We start from the raw sequence: 7,537 nt of genomic DNA on the forward strand, positions 1-7,537 counted from the left end.
CGACCACTGAGTTAGGACAAGACAAAAATCAATTTAAAATGCCTAGAATGTTAAGCCAAGAAATAGCATTCTGAGTGTACATTGAGAAATGTGAAATGCCAGAAGAAAGAACCACATAAACTAATCGCCAAAGGGAGTTCTGCTCAGTCCGTCCATTGGAAACACCTAGAAAAGCTGCAGAAACGATTCTTTAAACCGGTCTAAAGGCATTGGGGGAAAATAAATAAAAGCTTTGGAGAGCTACAAAGCAGGAAAGAGGGCTGAGATCCAAGAGAAGAAGAAAATCAAGAGCGATGACCACATTTACAGCGAGCCCTTCTACAGAGGCCATCCAGGAATCAAACAGGCAAACCACAGCCCATGAGAATAACTCGTGTATCCGAAAAGGACTCATCACCAGAGCATGAAAGGACTACACGTCGATAAGAAAAAGACAACATAAAAGGAAAAAAAGGACCAGGGTCTTAAGAATTTCCCATAAAGGAACGTTATTGGTGAGAATGTAAATTGGGGTCACTTGCAAAAAAAACGATCTCTCATTATCTGCTAAAGTTGAGGCCACACGTGCCCTTTGACACTGCACTTCAGCCCATAGGTATACACACATCAGAAACCCATGTACATGTGGTAGATCAATTCATGAAGAGCTTTTGGGACACCCTCCCCTCCCCCCATATACCTTATCTTCATTAGGAGCGGCCTCTGGTCTAAATGTGCTTGTTTCTCAGCCGCAGCAGCCGTGCTTGGGGGTGTGGGGACCTAGAAAGATCAGAGAGAGCTGGGGTGGGGAGTATAAGCTTTCGTTAAGAATCAATGGTACGATTTAATGTTTAACTCCCTGCATGCATTTCATTCATACTTTAATCACGACAAAAAAAAATCAATCATGGCAAAAATAATCCATGCATGCATACATAAAAGGGAGCTAACTTCTGCCCTTGGCAGAAGTAGGATTCACCCCAATTTGAAAATTAAACCACCGACAAAGAAAAAACGACATTATTTCCACAGGTGGACGATATACCGTATATAACGTTTGGCTCGATTTTCTTTTCCTTAAGATGAAAGGGACTTTGCATCTGTTTGACCTAGCAGTTAAATATTTTATTCCTCGCCAAAACCGGTTTGGCTCAGTGGATAGAGCGTCAGCCTGCGGACTGAAAGGTCCCAGGTTCAATTCCGGTCAAGGGCATGTACCTTGGTTGCGGGCACATCCCCAGTAGGAGATGTGCAAGAGGCGGCTGGTCGATGTTTCTCTCTCATCGATGTTTCTAACTCTCTATCTCTCTCCCTTCCTCTCCGTAAAAAATCAATGAAATATATAAAAAAATATATTTTATTCCTCCGCGGCCACAGACCTTCCATGTAGGCCGGCCTTTTAAGAAACCAAACGTTTTTCTTTTACAGACAATCCCCTGGAAGGGACGGGCTCGGGGTCCTCCGGGGCGCCCAGCCCCAGCGAGTGGGACAAGGCGGCTCTATTCCTGCATCTCGGGCACCTGGGCCAACAGCCTGGGAGGCTTGTTTGGATTCCAGGCTCGGACGCCACCTCCGCGAGGCCTTGTTTTTCTGTCTCCCCTCGCTGCAGTGTGATAAACGCAATGACATCACGTCTCCTCGGGGCCGGCCCCCCCAGGAAGCAGGTGCGTGGGCAGAGTGGTGGCCTTGGCATTGCTGGGCTGACCTGGGTTTGCCGCTCCCATAGCCCTCAGGCCTAACACCTGAGGCCGCTTTCATGGTTTTTCCAGTGACCTGCCCTCTCCTTCCCCCTCCGCAGCTGTTACCGGACCAGCCTGCAGGCCGTGCCAAGCCCTAAGGGGTTTGCAGAATTAAGTCACCGGTGTTGCCATGTGCTGGTCTGAGTGGAACAAGAGGACCTTTTTGGAGAGGGACCAGGACCAACCAGGGGCCCTTCCGTGGAGGCCTCCGGCTTAGCTGTGGAGCAAAGGAGGGAACGCTGGGATCGAATCACCGGCTGGTGGAGGTGCCCCCTCTTGCCTGGCCCAGGCTGGAGTCCCCCAATGAGCTGGGGCAGGAGCTCCCCGGCCTGCACCCTCCTCGGGGCAGAGACATGCTGGTCTCTCGTCGGAAGAGAAAGCTGTCGCCGGCCAGCTGGGTGCTGCCAACCTGTTTGGAGGCCCAGGTATGGGGCGTTTGGTTGCTGGTGGGGATTTCTGCCCAGAATGAAAAGGCGTGGGAAACCACGGCATCGTTCTAATTAACACGGGGGACATGCGCTGCAGGACCTGGTGGGGTCCCGGGGTGGGGGGCGGCTGCTTGCTCACAGCGGCCTCCGGCTTCCCTGGGCTCCCAGGTCTGCCTTCGGCTCCTCCGGCCCCCATGCTGTGAACCTGACCTTCTTGGAGGGCGAGGCACTGCCTCTGGGAATCCGAACAGGGAATCCCCGAGCTGTGTTTTGGGTTTTTTTTTTTGTTGTTTTTTAAACATCCGATAAAATGGGCAGCTCCCGAGGGCACTTCAATGCATTTTGACACTTGTCTCCACGCATATAATCACCGCCTCAATCAAGATAGAGAATTTCTGTTGCTCTGGAAAGTTTGGTCTGGCCCCTTTCCTGACAATACCCACCGTAGGCTACGCCGGCTCAGATAACCACTGTCCCGACTTCCGTCGACATAAACTAATTCTGCCAGTTGTAGAACGTCACGTGAACAGAATCATTCCGTCCTGTGCATCTGGCTTCCTTTACTTCTCATTTTCTGAGGTTCCCCCAGAGGACGCATCGATCGGCGGTGTGTTCCTTGTCATGGCATTGCACGGTTTTTACCGCAGTTTCTTTATCCGGTTGAGGTTTGCTGCTTCCAGCCCTCTGGGTGGCTGCCAGCTACTAGCGACTACAGACAAAGCTACAGGATTCTTGTGGACATGTGTCCGTTTATCTTGGGTAAACATCTAAGAGTAGAATTGCCAGGGCATAGGGTTAAGTATACACCGAGTGGCCAGATGATGATGACCACCCCATCAGTACGATGAAGTGAATTAGTTATGCAAATAATAATAATAAAACCTTGAGTATTTGCTTAGGAAGTTTTCAATATTCAGTATTTTTGGAAGTGTCAGTGAAGTACTGATGGGGTGGTCAGCATCACCCGGCCACTCAGTGTATGTCTTACCTCGAGAGAAACGTCCCCGCAGTTGTCACATGTCACGCGCCTGACTAGGTGAGAGGTCCCAGCTGCTCCACGTCCTCGCCGGCACTTGGTATTGTCAGCCTTTTGCACTGTAGCCCGTGGAGTGGTTGGGAAGTGGTGTCTCCTAGTGGTTTCCACGTGCATTTTCCCAGTGGCCACGTGGAACGCCATTCCCCATGCTCGTTGTCCATTCACACGTGTTCTTTCATGCAGCCTTCATTCCAATCCGGTGCCCATCTTAACACAGTGCGCGCTGGTAGTGTCATTGCTGGCTTTACCCAGTGGCCAGATAAGTTCCTGTTGAACGAGAGCAAAAAACGTTTTCCGAAGTCTCATACTTTAAAAAGATATTCGCTGGTAAGAACATGTAATAAATAACTTCAAAATGCAGTGGGTGTTTAATTTTAAGGCGTGCCTTCAGCATTTACATAAAACACTGTAATACGAAAACGGGGGAATGCTCCTGGTCCGACGCAGTGTGCTAAGTGGCTTATCTTTTTATCATTAATTGGTTGGCATGAGGAACTGTATTTAAAGGGCCAGAAGGTTGAGAACCTCTGCCCTCAGAAAACAATATCCTAGGTAGAAGTCTTGGTCAGACGTAGGGAATACTCCTATTTTCTCTCAGCCTCTAGCTCGCCTCTCCGTGATATTTTTTAAAAATATGTCTTTATTTTTTAGAGAGAAACATCCATCACCTGCCTCCTGCACACCCCCACCTGGGGACGGAGCCTGCAGTGGGGGCAGGTGCCCTGTCAGCCCTCAGAGTCACCCCTGCCAGCACCTTGACCTTGGACGCCAGCCTCCGGACTGTGAGACCTCATGCTCCTGCCACACGAGGAGCCCTGGCACCCTGCTGCCGGGGGCGTCGGCTCACCTGCTCCTTGGAGGGTCCTGGCCGGTGTCCCCGCTGGAGACGCAGCGAAGCGAAGGCCGGCACGCGGGGAGGCGGCTGATAAGGAGCATCGGGTGACCAGGCGCAGCCTGCAGGGCTCAGAGGGAAACCAGACTGCACTGCCCACCCCTCCGTTCCAGCGCTGAAGGCAGAGGCGTCCAGGTTCCTGGCCCTCAGGCCTGGGTGCTGCCTCAGTGGTACCCGGGCACCCTCTGCGCCCGCGGCTCCCCTCCGGCGGCTCCTGCTCTGTGTTTACCTCTGAGCTCGTTCCTCCCTCACCCATTAAACGTGGACTCCACAGTCTTCCTGACGAACATGCGAAGGGTCTTGGAGACATTGTGACCCCCTAACCCAGCGGTTCTCACCCTGTGGGTCGCCTAAGACCATCCTGCATCTCAGATATTTACGATTCCTAACAGTAGCAACATGACAGTGATGAAGTAGCAACGAAAATAATGTTATGGTTGGGTCACAACATGAGGAACTGTATTTAAAGGGCCAGGAGGTTGAGAACCGCTGCCCTAAGAGAACAAGTGTTCTGACAAGCAGGGCGGGGAGGGTGGACAGTGGTGTCTCTGGTCACGGGGTCCCCACTGGGGTCCCCAGCAAGGCGACCCCAATGGGAGCCCAGGCTCTCAGGGGAGTTTTTCCCCGTCTACTGATGGGGATGAAAAGCAGGTCCCCGGCATCTCCTAAAGAAATGGGGAGTTTCCTCTGGGGTACATACGCTATAGGACCCCACCCCTCTCTAGATGACCCCCATCCCTCCCTAGAGGCCCCCCCAGAGGGGAGCTGGCTGGTCCTCTGGCTCACCCTCCTGTGGCCTTTCTCCCAGTCGCCCCCAGGTGGCGCTGCAGGACCACAGCCCCGGGCTGGGCCGTCCTCAGCCCCAGGCTCCCCCCTTGCCCTGAGCCGCCTTCCTGGCTCTCCACTACCTTCTGGAGCTCCCAAATCATCCATCAGGCGTCCAGGGGTCCCTCCCACCGGACGTGGGGATCGGCAGGGGGCCGAGAGCCTGGCTGTGGAATCCACAGGGCCAGCCGATCAGTCAGCCCTCCTCCTGCCCCAGTGCCCAGGGGACCACCCTCCCTGCACCCCTCCTGCCCCCAGACACCCTACAGCACCACAGCCACATGCAGACACGGGCCTCGTTGGGGGGCGGCGGGGACACCTCTGCGCCTCATGCGCAGAAACGAAGTAAACACAAGACAATCTTCAGAGACGGAGCCGGCCAGCCACACCGCGGGGGCTCCGTGCCCCGCACCAGATCGCTCCTTAGAGGCAACTGTCCCCCAATCGCAATAAAGTAGAAACGCCCAGAGCCGCCTGGACCCCATGGCTGCACAGTGCTGGGGGTCAGGGCGGGCAGGCGTCGGGGTCAGGCCAGGGGTTGGCTGGGGTGGGTGGAGCCCCCGCCTCCCCAAGGCCTCAGAGATATGCCCCTCTCCCTGGGCCTCTCAGCGCTTTACCGCAGCAGTGGCGTCCTGGGGGCCTCGGGAGGGGGCGTCCGGGGGGTGCAGGGCTGTGTGTGTCCCGTCTAGGAGCAGCCACAGCCATGGCCTCACCTCTCCCAGGAGTCTCAGGTCTCCCCACCCCGCCCCCGCATGAAGGGCAGAGTGAGTGGCCCAGGGGTGTTCATGGGGCAAAGTTGAATCTGCCTGGACCCCTTCCCCAAAGCCCCAGAATCGGGGTCCCCTGAACAAGAGCCAGACCCTGCCTGCCTTTTGGGGATACCAGGTGGCCACTTGGGGCTGGGTTCGCTGTCCAGGGGCACCTCGGGCCAGGACGTGTTGGTCCCCCTCGCCTGCCCCCCGTGTGCCGGCCTGTGTGGAGCTTAACCGTGTGTCTGTGTGGCCCCTGACCCCACGCCGCCGCCCTCAGGACAAGGACGCGTTCGTTTGCTCTCTTGGAACCTCCTGGGGATGCTCTTCCACTCGACGGTGGCTCCGTAAGGGAGCAGTTAAGTGACATAAACTGAACTAGGGTGTCGGGGTGTCGGGGTGATGGGGAAGGGCCCTGACCTTCCCTGAAAGCCAGGATGTGGGCTCCAGGCCAGAGGCCTCCTCCACACCCGGTCCCTCTGCCCACACTGTGCCCAGCGGGGGCTGCACGAGGCACGAGTGCCCACAGAAGCCACAGGGGGCACCAGGACACCGGTCTCCAGCCGCCCTCTGGTGCTGCCCGCGGAGGCCCAGTGCCCCTGCCCGCGGGGGGAGGAACAGACTGGAACGGAGCCGTCTCGGGGCCGCCGTGGCGTCCGGGCCTTGGCCCACTGCGGTTTCCTTTCTCTCCCGGTGGCTACTATCGGTCCTTCCCACTCATCCCCGGACCCCAACGAACCTTTGGAAACCCCGGGGGCCGGGGGGGAGAGGGGCTCCCCGAGCCAACTGCTTCTGACCGCCCGTCTCCAAGCAGGAAGGCTGCTCTTTCCTGTTTAGACAGCGTGTCTGGCAAGAGGAAGTCGAGAGCAAAGCAACAATGATGATGACAGAAACCCATGATAGCGAACGTCGCTCGTATCCAAGATGGCTTTTGTGGGAGGCCTGCTGGGCCCAGGACACAGTGTGACCATGGGCTGCTGTGGTCGGACGATGGGCTGTGGTGGGGGGCGGGGGTGGGACCGCTTAGGGGCGCCCCTGGATTCACAAAGGGCCCTCCAGGATGAGGGAGAATGGAGAGCTTTGCCGTCAGGCCAGGTTCCAATCCCACCCCAGCTCATGCCAACTGCTGGACTCAACTAGCCACTCAGCTCCCCTCCTTGCAGCTTCCTGGGCTCAGACAAGACAGTAGCTGCCCCTGATGTGTGATGTGCACACACGGCCCGCACCTGGGACGTCTGGGGACCGCCGTGAAGAACACCCAGGCTGAGGGTGCGAGCTCTCGCTCACCTTGCCAGGAGAACGGCGGGTCTGAAAGGGGCCCGGGCTTGGTTCCGGCGGGAGGAGAGACCCCATCAGGGCAGCGGGTCCCAGGCCTGACTCAGTTGTCCTTGGGAGCTGATGGGCTGCTCTGGGCAAGCCCCTCATGCCCTCAGTCCCTGCCAACGGGGTAACCTCTGCCCAGTGCACTGCCTGTCCTCCCCCTCTGTCCATCCCCCCACTCCCACCCCAGTGCTCAGTGCAGCTCGCTCACACGCGCTAGGCGGCCTGCTAGGCAACACATCTGGACATACAGAGGGAACCAGGAAAGGATCATGGGAATGGTTCCCGGACCCCATGGGAGGAACAATCTCCCGGCTCTTAGCTCCTGAGAGTGTGCCTCTCCACAGAGTTCAAGTCCATAGGGTGCTGGCGGGAAAGCTGCTCCAACACCAGAAGGCTCCTCCTGCCTGTGAGGATCGCATGCTGGGGGTGGGGGGGTAGTTTGATGCTTCATCTAGACCAGCGGTTCTCAACCTGTGGGTCGCGACCCCTTTGGCGGTCGAACGACCCTTTCACAGGGGTCGCCTAAGACCATCCTGCAGATCAGATATTTACATGACGATTCATCA

The 7,537-nt window shown here is 56.5% G+C and overlaps 1 protein-coding gene across 2 annotated transcripts in view; it reads left to right on the top strand.

The window, feature by feature from the left end:
- TLR5 (toll like receptor 5) overlaps positions 1 to 7,537 on the top strand; it is a 42,302-nt gene that overhangs the window by 21,739 nt on the left and 13,026 nt on the right. For both annotated transcript variants that reach the window (XM_015562369.1, XM_015562367.1), the window contains exons 4-6: positions 1,408 to 1,643; positions 1,778 to 2,143; positions 3,834 to 4,230. The gene's annotated coding sequence lies outside the window, so the exon portion shown is untranslated. The remainder of the gene's footprint in view (positions 1 to 1,407; positions 1,644 to 1,777; positions 2,144 to 3,833; positions 4,231 to 7,537) is intronic.

This window comes from Myotis davidii, unplaced genomic scaffold (assembly GCF_000327345.1).
Source record: "Myotis davidii unplaced genomic scaffold, ASM32734v1 scaffold174, whole genome shotgun sequence".
Lineage (NCBI taxonomy): Eukaryota > Metazoa > Chordata > Mammalia > Chiroptera > Vespertilionidae > Myotis > Myotis davidii.